Source organism: Nerophis ophidion, linkage group LG17, assembly GCF_033978795.1.
Source record: "Nerophis ophidion isolate RoL-2023_Sa linkage group LG17, RoL_Noph_v1.0, whole genome shotgun sequence".
NCBI lineage: Eukaryota > Metazoa > Chordata > Actinopteri > Syngnathiformes > Syngnathidae > Nerophis > Nerophis ophidion.
The window spans coordinates 39,692,433-39,710,580 of record NC_084627.1 but is presented as its reverse complement, the minus strand read 5'-3'; the positions used below and the strand labels follow the sequence as shown (position 1 = coordinate 39,710,580).

The following is an 18,148-nucleotide window of genomic DNA, read 5'->3' as shown; positions in this document are numbered from 1 at the left end:
CAAAACTGAAGTAGAAGAACCGTATTTTTCAGACTACAGGGCGCACTGGATTATAAAGCGCACTGCCAATAAATGGTCTATTTTCAATCTTTTTTCATATATAAGGCGCACCGGATATAGGGCGCATTAACCTCTTAAGGCCCAAGCTGTTTGTTTACATGCTTTTTTTTTTATTTCTCTTTGCTATTTGGGTTTATTGGACCCTAATTGGAATAAAAACTAAAAATCATCTTTTAATATGATGTGCCAAGTCCATAAGTACACAAATGTGTACTTCATGTGTAGTGACATGCACATTTTAATTTTTACACTTTTTTCCCCCCAAATTCCATTGCATGTTATACTCTTCTGACACCATCAGATGGCAGTATAAGTGTCCACATAAGCGGCCATAAAACCCCAATTCAGTAGTGTACACAATTTTGGAAATAAGAGCCATAAGGTGCTGTCCACACATGTGGCCACTAAGCCTTTAGAGGTTATTAAAGGAGTCATAAATACTGTTTATATATATATATATATTTTTTTTTTTCTAAATTGAAAACACTATCTTGTGGTCTACATAAAATGTAATGGTGGTTCTTTGGTCAAAATGTTGCATAAATTATGTTCTACAGATCATCTTCAAGCCGCTTTCTGACAGTCGCTTCCGGATGCGCCGTTTTGTGGGCGGTTTTATTTACGTGGCTAACCTTCGGCAGCGTCTTCTCCCCGTCACCTTTGTTGTAGCGGTTTGATTGATGGATTGATTGAGAAGTTTATTGACATCTTAAAGAATTGAATCCATGTAAGGCTTTAAAAAGGCAAGTGGATGGCACAAAAAAAAAACGAAAAGGCTTGTTTCCATTGCGGTCCAGTAAATATTCATCACATTTGATAATAAAAGATATATAACCTGTAAAATCTACATAAAAAATTACGTTAAAAAAATGGTGTAGCGTGCAAGGACGGGAGTAGAAGAATTGTGAAAAGATGGAGGTAACTGTTTTAATGACATTCAGACTTTACTTCAATCAATAACGGAGCAGCTTCTCCTCGTTCGTAAACAACAACAAGGCCGTGAAAAAATGTCCCAATGTAACTCTCTTATAACTAAATTCCTTGGGTGAATAATGTAAACTCACTACACCAATATGTTTTAGCTCTTTCATGGCGAGTTTACTGACAGATATAAGTAAGAACTTTACACTACTTTATATTAGAAATGGCAACACCGAAGGACGAATGTCCCATAACAAGAAGATAGAGAAAAAAAGGAAGCTTATTGACTTCGGTGTAGACATGGGCTACAAAGGCGGATTCACACAATTTTTCAGGACTTATACAGATCCTAAATACAGATCAGCAGGTACCAGAAGGTAAGAAATGTTGCTTTTCCATAATATTGCAAAATAAAACGCCAGATAATGAAACATGTTGCTGGCATCAAATTCCAAAATGAGCTAATATTTGCGAAAAATAACAAAGTTTTCCAGTTCGAACGTTAAGTATCTTGTCTTTGCAGTCTATTCAATTGAATATAGGTTGAAAAGGATTTGCAAATCATTACATTCTGTTTTTATTTACTTGCCAACTTCACTGGTTTTGGGGTTTGTATAATAACATAATAAACATATATAAATCACAGGTGTATTAAGTGCAGCTTGTGTTACATTGTCGTGATAAAATAAGCAGCAACAATTAAAAAATGCAGCAAAACAACATAATTTAACAATACAAATACAAAAAATACATATGTTGATATTCATACCCCCGAGACAGGGACAAGCGGTAGGAAATGGATGGATGGATGGATGGATAATAAAACTAATAACACATGATTGTCTATACATTTTATATATATATATATATTTATATATATATTAGCTTTAAAATTAATATTTGTTACAGCTAATTATGTAAATTATACAATTATGTAATTTGTCACCACCCTAGCCAAGCCCCCACCACACCTCTGGCCACGGCCCTTCCTTCTGTGGGAAACGCTGCAAAAAACTACAATCAACTTTCAAGAGCTATGTTGTGCAAGCATTCCACCTTGGAAATACACTATATTGCCAAAAGTATTAGGCCCCCTGCTTTTACTCACATATGAACTTGAAGTGCCATCCCAATAGAATTGTCCAAAATGTTTTGTTATCCTGGAGCATTCAAAGTTCCTTTCACTAGAACTAAGGGGGCCTGTCACGGCGCGGACTCAAACCCGCTTCCCTCCTGCAACTGAGTGTCACAGTTCCTCGTATGGCTGATTGCTCAGCCCCCCCCGCTCACGTTGAGCGCAGCACGGCCACGCAGCGATACAACTGCAGACAATTGGCAATCTGCACAACCGGGCCTGTTGACGGCGAGCTGGATAAAGGTCTAGTGGACCCAAGGATCTAGGCAGGAACTTAGTTACCTCTGTGTGTACCGGAAGGCTTATGCTCTCTCTCTGCGTTTTTCCCTGCATGTTTCTGACGTCTGTGTTACTCTCCTGCAGTGTCTTCCCGAGTCTTCCCCTTCGAGATCTCCCGTTGTTTCCCCGGTGTTTTGGACTGCCTTCCTCGATCCCCGACCCTTGCCTGGACACGGACCTAGTCTGTTCTCTCCTGCCCTGGATCATCTGCCTGCCCCTAGGACTGCTTTGTTCCTTCGCTCTTGACAACACTTGGTAACACACATTTCAGTTAACCTTACACCAGGGATGTCCAAACTTTTTCCACCTAGGGCCACACACTGAAAAATCAAAGCAAGCGGTGGCCATTTTGACATTTTTCTATTTTAAAAACCAATACAATATATGTATAACCAATATACATTCAGGCCTCCACTCAGGTTTGATCCCGGGGACCCCCAAAGGGTTTTGATCAAAAAAAATATAAAAAATGTGTCATTATTCAGTATACTTTAGTTTTATTATTATTCAAGTTTTAAATCTCCAGATCAACATTAGGTTTATCTGTCAGTATAATGATTTTAAAGATTTAAGTTGTATGCTCTTTTTGTCAAAGAAAACCCTGTTTTTTGATGGAAAAAAACACAAAATATGCAATATTTTCACCTGATATTTTTTTCAAGTGCAATATTTGAGATTATATAATAATTAGAACCTTAAAAAAAGTCAATAACTAATAACACCATTGATTTTAATTCATTATCATTTTTGAGCAATGACATTAAAAAATAAGTCACACAAATTATTGGGGATCCAAAAGTGTCCTACTCATCAAAGTGTTAAAAAATAAATTATACATTTTTTTTACTGTTTACTTTTAACACAATAATCTCGAGATCAACTTCAGATTTATCCGTCAATCATGAGTTTTATTGTTGTTTATGTTTTTTGTTTGTTCATGTTAGGTCCTTCTTTAAAAAAAAACAGCTCAGTTTTTTATACGGCAAACACAAAATATGCAACATTTTCCCCCAAAAAATATCTCAAAGTGGAAAATTTAATGTGATGTAATTGGAGCCTTGAATAGGTCAATAATTCATAATGACATTGATTATGATTCATTATTATTTTTTAAAGAAAGAAACAGCCTGCATGGCAGCTTTGTGTTATTAGAGTAAACATTGCAACATTTTCTTGTTACATTTCACCTGTTTGATCTTTTATATCACTTTTTACGTTTAAAAAATTTTTCAATTGTATTTTCAAAATGTGCCGTGGGGCCGCAAAAAAATTACCTGCGGGCCGCAAATGGCCCCCGGGCCGCACTTTGGACACCCCTGCCTTACACATAGCCTCACACGTACACACTCCTGGGTTTTCTCGCACACTCCATTTCCTTAGTTTAGTTTATTAGTTAGTATTGTTTATTATTATTATATATATTGACTAGATATATAATAAATTATTGAACATTATAGTCCCCTGGTGTCTGAGCCGTCATCTCCCTTCTGTTAAACATAACAGGGCCAACCCAACTCCTGAAAAACAACCTCACACCATAATTCCTCCTCCACCAAATTTCACACTCTGCACAATGCAGTCCGAAATGTAGCGTTCTCTTAGTAACCTCCGAACCCAGACTCGTCCATCAGATTGCCAGATGGAAAAGCGTGATTCATCACTCCAGAGTCCAGTGGTAACGTGCTTTTATTTTCTGCATCCCACGGTTTGCATTGGACTTGGTGACGTATGGCTTAGATGCAGCTGATCGGCCATGGAAACCCATTCCATGAAGCTCTCTGCGTACTGAACATGGGCTAATTGGAAGGTCACATGAAGTTTGGAGCTTTGTAGCAACTGACCGTGCAGAGCTTCAGCATCCACTGACCCCTCCTCTGTCAGTTTACGTGGCCTACCACTTGGTGGCTGAGTTGCTGTTGTTCCCAAACTCTTCACTTTTCTTATAATAAAGTTGACCTTCTCAGTTGGTAATTTATGCGTCATATAACGTACACTTATTCAGCCTGTTGTTCACTATTCTTTATTTATTTTAAATTGCCTTTCAAATGTTGATTCTTGGTGTTGGATTTTATCGAATAAATTTCCCCCAAAAATGCGACATATACTCCAGTGCGACTTATATATGTATTTTTTTTCCTTCTTTATTATGCATTTTCGGCCGGAGCGACTTATAATAGATTTAGACAAACTTTAATAATCCACAAGGGAAATTGTTCCACACAGTAGCTCAGTTACAATGATGGAAAGTGTAAGAATGGAATGGACAATGCAGGTATAAATAGACTAAATATAGCGATGTAAAATATAACATATGTACGTAATATTTACATAATATTATGTAAATATATAAGATATAATATCATATATTACGTCTATATCGTATATACCAGGGGTCGGGAACCTTTTTGGCTGAAATAGCCAAAAATCCAAATATTTTAAAATGTATTTCCGTAAGAGCCATATCATTTTTTTTTTTAACACAGAACACAACTAAACACGTGCATTTTTAAGTAAGACCAACATTTGTACAGTATAATAGGTCTCTTATTCTTTATAATAACATTGTTATTCTGAAGCTAACTATGAAGGGGGTGTGGCCCGCCGGCCTGCAGCGAACTGGGGTGTGCCAGGACCGGCCTCGAAATCAGCGAGAGCTGCGTAGATGGCCCACCTGAGCCTTGTTATCTAATCACCTGTCGCTCTGTTATAAGCAGCAGCCAGGAGGAGAGACGGGGTTGGGGCTGGAGCCAGAGCGCGAGCGAGAACGAAAGACAAAAATACAATTGCTGGAAAGCAACTGAGGTACTTAGAACCCCTGAAGAACCCCCAGTAGGACAAGCCCCACACTAACCAATAATGAATAAATAACTTCTTAACGCAACTTCTTGAACAGGTGCGGTAGTAAACGGATGGATGGATTAAAAATGCATGAGAATGTTTTAGGTTTTGAACATTATTTTTAACACTTATTACAAGTGGAATTAGTCATTACTTATCATATTAAGCAATGTCAGCTAAGATTTATCCGAGAGCCAGGTGCAGTCATCAAAAGAGCCACATCTGGCTCGCGAGCCATAGGTTTCCTACCCCTGGTATATACAATATATAACAATTACCATACACAATATTACAGTATATGTGACAGCTGTATATGTGACAGGTGTCAGGTAATAGACAGATATTGTCATGGTTAGTGGTCACGTTCTGTTTTGTTTTGGATTCATCGGACACTCTTGTTTGTTTTTTCACCATGCCGACCAATCAGTTCACCTGTCCTCACGACTCACGCACCTGATTCATTTGAACTCACGCACCTGTTTTCAATCACCACAGCACTATTTAAGCCTGTAGTTGCCAGGCAGTCTGCCTGGCGACATCACCCTCTATCACCTTCTACTCACCCTCGAAACACCCTTGTAATCCATGCTGATGATCCATGTTCCTTTCTCGTTCCAAGTAAGTTTTGCGTTATTCATGCCATAAGGCAAGTTTTTGTTTCATGCCCATAGTTTTGCCTTAGTGCAAGTTTTTTTGTTTTCATAGCCAAATTTGTACTTCCTTTTTGTGTATACCCTTTGTTTTGTTTGTACTCTTTGAGTTAAAATTAAAAGATTTTCTTAACTTTACGCAATGTCCGTTCCAATCGCTTTACACCACGGGAAAACAAACCACGCCACAGTCCACGCCCTCACAGATATCATCCATTGCTGTATGGCGAGTGATTATACAGCTGGATGAAGTGCGGAATGAAGGAGTTCTTGAATCGAACACTGTGGGAACGAAGCTGAAGGAGCCTGTTGGAGTTTCAACTCCACCATCTAGGCAGTAGAGATGCGCGGTTTGCGGTCTCATCCGCGGAGTCGGGCGGTTGACATGACGAAAAAATAGATTTTAATTAGATTCGGGCGGGTGGCGGTTGAACCATCCGGAAATATTTGACATGCACAGTTCTGTGATCGGTATCCTTTACCATTCAAAGAACCATTTAAGACCCGTGTCATAAAGCGAAGAAGACAATAAGACGCTATTATTCTCCTGAATGATTGCCGGTAGTCACCCAGATAATAAGTATTAGGGTGTGCTGTGAAGCCATTGGCTTTGTCGCCTACTACAACGTGTACGATCTGCTTGTCAGTCCAGCATCATGCTGTGTGTGGCTTCCGCGGCAACAAAAACACGACTGCAAGGCATGCTGGGTGACACAGAGTACACTAATGGTTGTGATATAAAGAATTGTAACACTCTTAGTAACATGAGCCACGCTGTGAAGCCACACCAATTAAGAACGACAAACACATTTCGGGAGAACATCCTCACGGTAACACAACATAAACGTAACACAACAAATACCCATAATCCTTTGTATCCGTGACACTTCCTGAATATATTTTACACCCCCCCCCCCCCCCCCCCCCCCCCCGTCCGTCGGTAAGGTGGGCGGGGTTGGGGGTGCGGGGGTGTAAAATATATTCAGGAAGTGTCACGGATACAAAGGATTATGGGTATTTGTTGTGTTGCGTTTGTGTTGTGTTACTGTGAGGATGTTCTCCCGAAATGTGTTTGTCAATCTTGTATTGTGGGACTTCACAGCGGGGCGCATATATTAGTAAATGTTAAAGTTGTTTATATCACAACCATCAGTGTACTCTGTATTACCCAGTACGCCTTTCAATCTTGAACGTGTGATTGCGGAAGCTGCACACAACATGTTGCCGGACCAACAATCGGTTCGTACATGTTGTTGAAGGTGTCTAAGGCAATGGCTTCACAGCACGCCCATATTCTTGTAATCAGGATGAACGCTATTGGATAGTCACGGGAACGTTAGCGGCTCCAATTGTCTTCATTACTCTGTGAAACAGGTTTAAATAGCTCTGTGAGTGGTAAAGGCGGACAACCTCTGATGTATTTCAGCCGGCGGGTATGGTCCGGATAAAATGTTGGTTCGGGTGGACGGCGGGTGGATGACGACTTTGGTGATGCGGATGCGGATGATATAATTGCCTATCCGCGCATCTCTAGTAGGCAGGATCCAAAAAAAATCCCCCAAAATACGGTAACTAAGCCTCCAAAATGAATGAAAGAAATACAAGTTTGTGATTCATGTAGGGGAATGTTTGCATGAGAATGAACAAACCCCCCAAGCTACTTTCCCTATCACACAACAATCGCTTAACATATTTTTTATTTTCCCCCTCATGAACACAAATCCGCCTACAGTGGAACATCTTTGAGATCGTTTTTTTTTATCAACCATATAATACATGTATATTATGTAATGTGTGTCTGAAGAGATGTCTGTTTTCATATGATCGCTCACACACACACACACACACACACACACACACACACACACACACACACACACACACACACACATACACACACACACGCACAGTGAAGTCGAGTCAGTAGAGTACATTTCCAGGCATCAACTCAGATGAAGCAAGACCGTGAGTCACCGACGCCACATTGGCGGCTTTAAGTATCAACACCGGGCTTCCTTCCATGTTTCTTGTGCGCCCGACATCTTACACCCGCCCACATTTGCTTTAAGTGTAAAGAACAACACTGTGAGACATCACACACACACGCACACACAAACACACACACACACATACACACACTCACAGGACCATTAACACGCTGAATGAAATCTATTACACAATTTAGCAGCTGCATTTGTATCATCATTCATTTAATCGTGTAGTTACCGTATTTTCCGGACCATAGGGCGCACCGGATTAAAATGCGCGCTGCCGGTGAATGGTCTATTTTTGATCTGTTTTCCTATATAAGGTGCACCGGATTGTAGGCCTTAAAGGAGTTCACTTTGTGAACAAATGTGTGAGCAAATTATCCAACAATTTAAGAGAAACATTTCTCAACCAGCTATTGGAAGGAATTTCGGGATTTCACCATCTACGCTCCGTAATATCATCAAAAGGTTGAGAGAATCCGGAGAAATCAATGCACGTAAGCGGCAAGACCGTGACTTCCGATCCCTCAGGCGGTACTGCATTAAAAAAACGACATCAGTGTGTCAAGGATATCACCACATGGGCTCAGGAACACTTCAGAAAACCACTGTCAGTAACTACAGTTGGTTGCTATATCTGTAAGTACAAGTTAAAACTCTACTATGCAAAGCCAAAGCCATTTATCAACAACACCCAAAAACGCAGCCGGCTTCACTGGTCCCGAGCTCATCTAAAATGGACTGATGCAAAGTGGAAAAGTGTTCTGTGGTCTGACGAGTCCATATTTCAAATTGTTTTTGGAAACTATGGATGTTGTGTCCTCCGGAAAAAGAGGAAAAGAACTATCCGGATTGCTATAGGCGCAAAGTTCAAAAGCAAGCATCTGTGATGGTATGGGGGTGTATTAGTGCCCAAGGCATGGGTAACTTACACATCTGTGAAGGCACCATTAATGCTGAAAGGTACATACAGGTTTTGGAACAACATATGCTGCCATCTAAGCGCCGTCTTTTTCATGGATGCCCCTGCTTATTTCAGCAAGCCACATTCAGCAAGTGTTACAACAGCGTGGCTTCGTAAAAAAAGAGTGCGGGTACTTTCCTGGCACGCCTGCAGTCCAGACCTATCTCCCATTGAAAGTGTGTGGCGCATTATGAAGCGTAAAATACGACAGCAGAGACCCCGGACTGTTGAACGACTGAAGCTCTACATAAAACAAGAATGGGAAAGAATTCCACTTTCAAAGCTTCAACAATTAGTTTCCTCAGTTCCCAAACGTTTATTGAGTGTTGTTAAAAGAAAAGGTGATGTAACACAGTGGTGAACATGCCCATTCCTAACTACTTTGGCACGTGTTGCAGCCATGAAATTCTAAGTTAATTATTATTTGCAAAAAAAAAATAAAGTTTATGAGTTTGAACATCAAATATCTTGTCTTTGTAGTGAATTCAACTGAATATGGGTTGAAAAGGATTTGCAAATAATTGTATTCCATTTATAATTACATCTAACACAATTTCACAATTCATATGGAAACGGGGTTTGTACAAGTTAAAACTCTACTATGCAAAGCGAAAGCCATTTATCAACAACACCCAGAAACGCAGCCGAGCTCATCTAAAATGGACTGATGCGAAGTGGAAAAGTGTTCCGAGGTCTGACGAGTCCACATTTCGAATTGTTTTTGGAAACTATGGACGTACTGTCTTCCGGAACAAAGAAGAAAAGAACCATCCGGATTGCTATAGGCGCAAACTTCAAAAGCCGGCATCTGTGATGGTATGGGGGTGTATTAGTGCCCAAGGCATGGGTAACTTACACATCTGTGAAGGCACCATTAATGCTGAAGGTACGTACAGGTTTGCGAGCAACATATGTTGCTATCCAAGCAAGGTTATCATGGACGCCCCTGCGTATTTCAGCAAGACAATACCAAGCCACGCATTACAACAGCGTGGCTTCACTTCACTGGTTTTGTATTATAAATGACAACTGCGGAGGATGAATGTCCCACAACCAGGATAGAGGAAAAGAAGGAGCCTATAGACCACAGCGTAATCTCAGACAATAATGGCGGAAGCGCGCACACTTTTGGGACTTTTGCAGATCACAAATACACATCAGCAGGGACTAATGGGTGGGAACAGTTGGTTTTGTAAAATACTGCGAAACAGAACGCCAGATAATAGCAGTGTCTCAATTCGGCGGGTGCATCCTTCTCAGCGTGTATATACTCAATTTGAAAAAGTAAAAATGTGACCAGGTTTTCCAAAATAAATCAACTCAAGTTATGGAAAAAAAATCCCAACACGGCACTTCCATATTTATTATTGAAGTCACAAAGTGCATTATTTTTTTTAACATGCATTAAAAGAGCAGCTTGGAGTTTGGGACATGCTCATGAGGAGGTTGAGGTGGGCAGGGGTTGTGGGGGCGGGGTTGAGGTGTGGGGGTGGGGGGCAGAGGCAACTATTTCCAGATCGACACCGTTTTTAAACAATAGTCAACAACAAAAGGAGATAACGTCTGCAGGAACCTACCACATAGCGAAGGACATACACTATTTGATTTCCTATTATGCAGCTCATTTTTATACGACACTTATAGAAATATCTTGTGTGACATCATGCACAAAAGTGCGCTTTGTTTGTTTTAAACTATTGTAATGGCGTTCTGTACCAAAAGTGCACGTCAATTTAGTGTTGTTTTCATATGTCATCTTAGTGACATCATGCACAAAAGTGCACTCATAGCTTGTTTAAAAATGTCTCTGACAATCTTGCACTTTCTGTTTTGGAAATGACATGAATGTTTGTCTTACTGCTTAATAACTGTTTAATAAATACACTTTTGATCAAATGACTTAGTTGTGATTTCCCTCTCTGCATGAATGTTTAAAATGAGCATATATTAATGCAGTATGAAGAAGAACCTTTTAATGTAGACACATAGAATCATCATACTGCTGTGATTATATGCATCAAGTGTTCATTCAAGGCTAAGGCAAAATATCAAGATATATATCGTGTATCGTGACATGGCCGAAAAATATCGGGATAAAAGGCCATATTGCCCAGCCCTATTCACAAGCATAAAAATAAATCCACCATTAACTAACAATTAGGAATACCCGCTTGAAAATGCTTGTCAGCGGGTGACATATCTCCATGACAACCATCCGCCATGATCGGTCGGCTCTAACTGCAGGATTATCAGAAGCCGGCTGTGCTTAGCCTCTTCCTCAGATAAAAGGTGAAGGACCAAAGAACACGAACAACGATTGACATTCTTCTTTTAAAAGGAATTGCACTTTTTTTTTTAATTTTGCCTATCGTTCACAAATATTATGAAAGATGCATTCTAAATATTGAATTAACATTAATAAAACAAGGGAGGGGGCTTCACGGTGGAAGAGGGGTTAGTGCGTCTGCCTCACAATACGAAGGTCCTGCAGTCCTGGGTTCAAATCTAGGCTCGGGATCTTTCTGTGTGGAGTTTGCATGTTCTCCCCGTGAATGCGTTGGTTCCCTCCGGGTACTCCGGCTTCCTCCCACCTCCAAAGACATGCACCTGGGGATAGGTTGATTGGCAACACTAAATTGGCCCTAGTGTGTGAATGTGAGTGTGAATGTTGTCTGTCTATCTGTGTTGGCCCTGCGATGAGGTGGCGACTTGTCCAGGGTGTACCCCGCCTTCCGCCCGATTGTAGCTGAGATAGGCGCCAGCGCCCCCCGCAACCCCGAAAGGGAATAAGCGGTAGAAAATGGATGGATGGAAAACAATGGAGGTCCTCTATTTCGCCCATAAAATCCAATAAAAAAACATTCAAAAAGCGCCAACAAAACTCCATTTACATATCGTGAGTTAAATTCTAACCAATTCTATTAGTGATATTGTTATTATAAGTGCTAACGCAGAAAAACTATTAATAGCGGCACTGTGATCCCCACAGTGTGTCTCTATGTTTACATCATCGAGTGGTCTGCTGCTTCCTCGCTTCCCTGCTCCCTATACATTTATTGTAGATCATAAATCACCTGGGCTGAAGAAGAAGTCTGAGTAGATATTTGACAGCCATTTAGGACTTGAAAATGGTGAGAACAACACAAAAAGACGCTTGGTCACCCTCCCCGCCACGTTACTTTGTGAGGATTATGACTCATCTAAAATGGAATATATAACCATTTTAGCAGTTGGCATCCTAATGACAGCAGACGTTGTACAGTGAGTGACATTTTATTATGTTTGTTGGCTCTCATAAAGTCTGCAGTGAGTATAACCCATCCATCCATTTTCTACCGCTTATTCCCTTCGGGGTCGCGGGAGGCGTTGGAGCCTATCTCAGCGACAATCGGGCGGAAGGCGGTGTACACACTAGACAAGTCGCCGCCTCATCACAGTGGTGTAAATCGTAAATAAAAACAGAATACAATGATTTGCAAATCCTTTTCAATATATTTAATTAAATAGAGTGCAAAGACGGGATATTTAATGTTCGAACTGAGAAAATTGATTTTTTTGTTTTTGTTTTAGCAAATAATCATTCACTTTGAATTTGACGGCAGCAACACATTGCAAAAAAGTTGGCACAGGGGCATTTTTACCACTGCGTTACATGGCCTTTCCTTTTAACAACATTCAGTAAATGTTTGGGAACTGAGGAGACCAATTTTTTAAGTTTTTCAGGTAGAATTCTTTCCCATTCCTGCTTGATGTACAGCTTGAGTTGTTCAATAGTCTGGGGTCTTCGTTGTGGTATTTTAGGCTTCATATTGTGGCACCCATTTTCAATGGGGGACAGGTCTGGACTACAGACAGGCCAGTCTAGTACCCGCACTCTTTTACTATGAAGCCACGCTGTTGTAACACGTGCAGAATGTGGCTTGTCATTGTCCTGCTGAAATAAGCAGGGGCGTCCATGAAAAAGAAGTTGTTTGGATGGCAAAACCTTTCAGTATTAATGGTGCCTTCACAGATGTGTAAGTTACGCATGCCTTGGGCACTAATACACCCTCATACCATCACAGATGCTGGCTTTTGAACTTTGTGCCTGTAACAGTCTGGATGGTTCTTTTCCTCTAAGGTCTGGAGGACACAACGTACTTAGTTTCCCCCCAAAATTTGAAATGTGGACTCGTCAGACCACAGATCACTTTTCCACTTTGCATCAGTCCATCTTAGATGAGCTCGGGCCCAGTGAAGCCAGCTGCGTTTCTGGGTGTTGTTGATAAATGGCTTTCGCTTTGCATAGTAGAGTTTTAACTTGTACTTACGGATGTAGCGACAAACTAGTTGCTGAAAGTGGTTTTCTGAACTGTTCCTGAGCCCATGCGGTTATATCCTTTACACAGTGATGTCGCTTTTTTATGCAGCACCGCCTCAGGGATTGAAAGTCACGGGCTTGCCGCTTACGTGCAGTGATTTCTTCAGATTCTCTTAACCTTTTGATGATATTACAGACCGTACATGGTGAAAACCCTAAATTCCTTGCAACAGCTCGTTGAGAAATGTTGTTCTTAAAATGTTCATCAATTTGCTCACGCATTTGTTCACAAAATGGTGACCCTCGCCCCATCCTTGTTTGTGAATGACTGAGCATTTCATGGAAGCTGCTTTTATACCCAATCATGGCACCCACCTGTTCCCAATTAGCCTGATCACCTGTGGGAAGTTCCAAATAAGTGTTTGATGAGCATTCCTCAACTTTCTCAGTCTTTTTTGCCACTTGTTCCAGCTTTTTTGAAACATGTTGCAGGCATCAAACTCCAAAAGTGTTTCTCAGTTCAAAACTTTTAAGTATGTTGTCTTTACATTCTATTCAATTGAATATAGGTTGAAAAGGATTTGCAAATCATTGTATTTTGGTTTTATTTACCATTTACACAACGTGCCAACTTCACAGGTTTTGGGTTTTGTAGAATAAAGTTGTATAATTAGGATAAAAAGTCATAATTTTACAGAAATAACATAATTATGATAAAAAAAGTAGCACTTTTATGGAAATAAAGATTTTTTTCCCACAGGTATGAATTAGAATCCTTTTTGCGCCAAAACAAGGTAATGTATCAGCTTCTTGGTATTAAAATAACTCTTGCTAAGTTTCCCACATAAGACTTACATTGTTTCTGGAAAACATAACACAGAGTGTTTAAAGCCAATTATTAAGCAGATGTAGATCCAGATGGAGATAGAACTAATGAACCAATCAGATGCAGTAAACGGTGCAGTTTGGTGGCGACGCCTTGAGTGCGTTCTGGTTTACATAGTTCAACATACTTGCTGCAGGACTAAGTAAGTAGTACAAGTCGGACGGAGTTCAACATACAAACCCCGATTCCATATGAGTTGGGAAATTGTGTTAGATGTAAATATAAACGGAATACAGTTATTTGCAAATGATTTTCAACCCATATTCAGTTGAATATGCTACAAAGACAAGATATTTGATTTTCAAACTCATAAACTTTATTTTTTTTGCAAATAATAGTTAACTTAGAATTTCATGGCTGCAACACGTGCCAAAGTAGTTGGGAAAGGGCATGTTCACCACTGTGTTACATCACCTTGTCTTTTAACAACACTCAATAAACATTTGGGAACCGAGGAAATTAATTGTTGAAGCTTTGAAAGTGGAGTTCTTTCCCATTCTTGCTTTATGTAGAGCTTCAGTCGTTCAACAGTCTCCACTGTTGTATTTTATGCTTCATAATGCGCCACACATTTTCGATGGGAGACAGGTCTGGACTGCAGGCGGGCCAGGAAAGTTCTCGCACCTTTTTTTTATGAAGCCTGTTCTAACAGGTGCTGAATGTGGCTTGGCATTGTCTTGCTGAAATAAGACAGCGCTAAGATGGCAACATATGTTGTTCCAAAACCTGTATGTACCTTTCAGCATTAATGTTGCCTTCACAGATGTGTAAGTTACCCATGCCTTGGGCACTAATGCACCCTCATACCATCACAGATGCTGGCTTTTGAATTTTGCGTCGATAACAGTCTGGATGGTTCACTTCGCCTTTGGTCGGGATGACACAATGTCGAATATTTTCAAAAACTATTTGAAATGTGGACTCGTCAGACCACAGAACACTTTTGCACTTTGCATCAGTCCATCTTAGATGATCTCGGGCCCAGAGAAGCCGGCGGCGTTTCTGGATGTTGTTGATAAATGGCATTCACTTTGCATAGTAGAGCTTTAACTTGCACTTACAGATGTAGCGAAGAACTGTATTTAGTGAAAATGTTTTTTATCATGTTAGACCCGCTCGACATCCATTGCTTTCCTCCTCTCCAAGGTTCTCATAGTCATCATTATCACCGACGTCCCACTGGGTGTGAGTTTTCCTTGCCCTTATGTGGGCCTACCGAGGATGTCGTAGTGGTTTGTGTTGTGGTTTGTGCAGCCCTTTGAGACACTAGTGATTTAGGGCTATATAAGTAAACATTGATTGATTGATTGATTTTGTGAAGTGTTCCTGAGCCCAACTAAGCCCATGTGGTGATATCCTTTAGATATTGATGTCGGTTTTTGATACAGTACCCTCTGAGGGATCGAAGGTCACTGTCATTCAATGTTGGTTTCTGGCCATGCCGCTTAAGTGGAGGGATCTCTCCAGATTCTCTGAACCATTTGATGATGTTATGGACCGTAGATGATGCAATTGCACTTTGAGAAACGTTGTTCTTAAACTGTTTGACTATTTGCTCACGCAGTTGTGGACAAAGGGGTGTACCTCGCCCCATCCTTTCTTGTGAAAGACTGAGCATTTTTCGGGAAGCTGTTTTTATACCCAATCATGGCACCCACCTGTTCCCAATTAGCCTGCACACCTGTGGGGTGTTCCTAATAAGTGTTTGATGAGCATTCCTCAACTTGATCAGTATTTATTGCCACCTTTCCCAACTCCTTGTCACGTGTTGTTGGCATCAAATTCTAAAGTTAATGATTACTTGCAACAAAATAAAATGTTTATCAGTTTGAACATCAAATATGTTGTCTTCGTAGCATATTCAACTGAATATGGGTTGAAAAAGATTTGCAAATCATTGTATTCCGTTTATATTTACATCTAACACAATTTCCCAACTCATATGGAAACGGGGTTTGTAGTAAAAGTCTGACATAGGTCAACATGTTTGTTGCCATATGAGTTATGCAGCATAACCTGGACTAGGTGAGTATATTTTCAAGTCTGTAGGGGTAAACAAAGCATTGTTGCTCTTGTTGCTGTGCCTTTCAAGTTTGTGAGCCACATATAACATGACATCCGTCATGTCACGCTAACAACATAAATGTACTTGTGAAAATTGAATAGTGTAAAGAAGGGGTGCCGTGCACATGTGCAGGAAGTGTGCACTGTCAAGAGCACCCTTGACTGACTCGGAGCTTATCAATCACACAGAGCTCTCTAGTGCAGGTCACTCGGAAAAAAGCAAAGCTGTTCATCTTGCGTTTTGACGGGTGGAACAAGTTTAGGAACGGTCACATTAGGGCAGTGGTTCTCAACCTTTTTTCAGTGATGTACCCCCTGTGAACATGTTTTTAATTTAAGTACCCCCTAATCAGAGCAAAGCATTTTCGGTTGAAAAAAAGAGATAAAGAGGTAAAATACAGCACTATGTCATCATTTTCTGATTCAGTAAAATGTATAACAGTGCAAAATATTGCTCATTTATAGTGGACTTTCTTGAACTATTTGGGAAAAAAGATATAAAGATAACTAAAAAGTTGTTGAAAAATAAACAAGTTGTTCTTCAATTTGTCATCCCCACAGTAAGAATTGAACTGGACAAGAAAGCATTTAGGTTTTGAGGACCAAAAGCTTGGAATGACCTACAATTGAATATTCAACTTCCAACTCTTGTTACATTAAATGAGTTTAAAGCTTCTGTGAAAGGATTGCTGTCTACCTTGTCTGTATGCACAAGTGTTATATGAGCAAGTTTTAATGTTGTAAATGTGATGTTTTATGTGTTGTTTACTGTTTTTAATGTAACCTTGCTGCTCCCCTCTGGGCCAGGTCTCCCTTGGAAAAGAGAACTTTGATCTCAATGGGATTTTACTTGGTTAAATAAAGGCTAAATAAAAAAGAAATAAGTGATTAAATTATGATTAAAGATTTCTACACATAGAAGTAATCATCAACTTAAAGTGCCCTCTTTGGGGATTGTAATAGAGATTCATCTGGATTCATGAACTTCATTCTAAATAAATAATAATAAATAATAAATAATAATACATCTTCAACATCAATATTTATGGAACATGTCCACAAAAAATCTAGCTGTCAACACTGAATATTGCTTTGTTGCATTTCTTTTCACAGTTTATGAACTTACATTCATATTTTGTTGAAGTATTATTCAATAAATATATTTATAAAGGATTTTTGAATTGGTTCTATTTTTAGAATATTTGAAAAAAATTTCACGTACCCCTTGGCATACCTTCAAATAGCACCAGGAGTACGCGTACCCCCATTTGAGAACCACTGCATTAGGGTCACATGAAAGGCTTTAAAGGGTAAAAAATATCAGGCCAGGCTTGGTAATCCAGATAGGGTCGACTAGAGCAGTGGTTCTCAAATGGGGGTACTCGTACCCCTGGGGGTACTTGAAGGTATGCCAAGGGGTACGTGAGATTTTAAAAAAAATATTCTAAAAATAGCAACAATTCAAAAATCCTTAATAAATATATTTATTGAAAAATACTTCAACAGTTCATAAACTGTGAAAAGCTCGATTTTTGGTGTACATGTTTCATAAATATTGATGTTAAAGATTTCTTTTTTTGTGAAGAAATGTTTAGAATTAAGTTCATGAGTTCTATTACAATCCCCAAAGAGGGCACTTTAAGTTGATGATTACTTCTATGTGTAGAAACCTTTATTTATAATTGAATCATTTGTTTATTTTTTAACAAGTTTTTAGTTATTTTTATATCATTTTTTCCAAATAGTTCACAAAAGACCACTACAAATGAGCAATAATTTGCACTGTTATACAATTTAATAAATCAGAAACTGATGACCTAGTGCTGTATTTGACTTTTTTTATCTTTTTTTCTCAACCAAAAATGCTTTGCTCTGATTAGGGGATACTTAAATTCAAAAAATGCTCACAAGGGGTACATCACTGAAAAAAAGGTTGAGAACCACTGGACTAGAGGAAACTTGACTATTTTTTGTTTTAATGAAGATCTTTCTCCGTTTGTCCAAAAAGTCTTCTTCACTCGCGTTGCCTTGGTGTATGGACACATTGCACTGCAAAAAGT

The 18,148-nt window shown here is 39.6% G+C and overlaps 1 protein-coding gene across 1 annotated transcript in view; it reads right to left on the bottom strand.

Moving 5' to 3' along the window:
- npr2 (natriuretic peptide receptor 2) overlaps positions 1-18,148 on the bottom strand; it is a 201,132-nt gene that overhangs the window by 28,730 nt on the left and 154,254 nt on the right. The gene's annotated exons all lie outside the window — the stretch shown is intronic.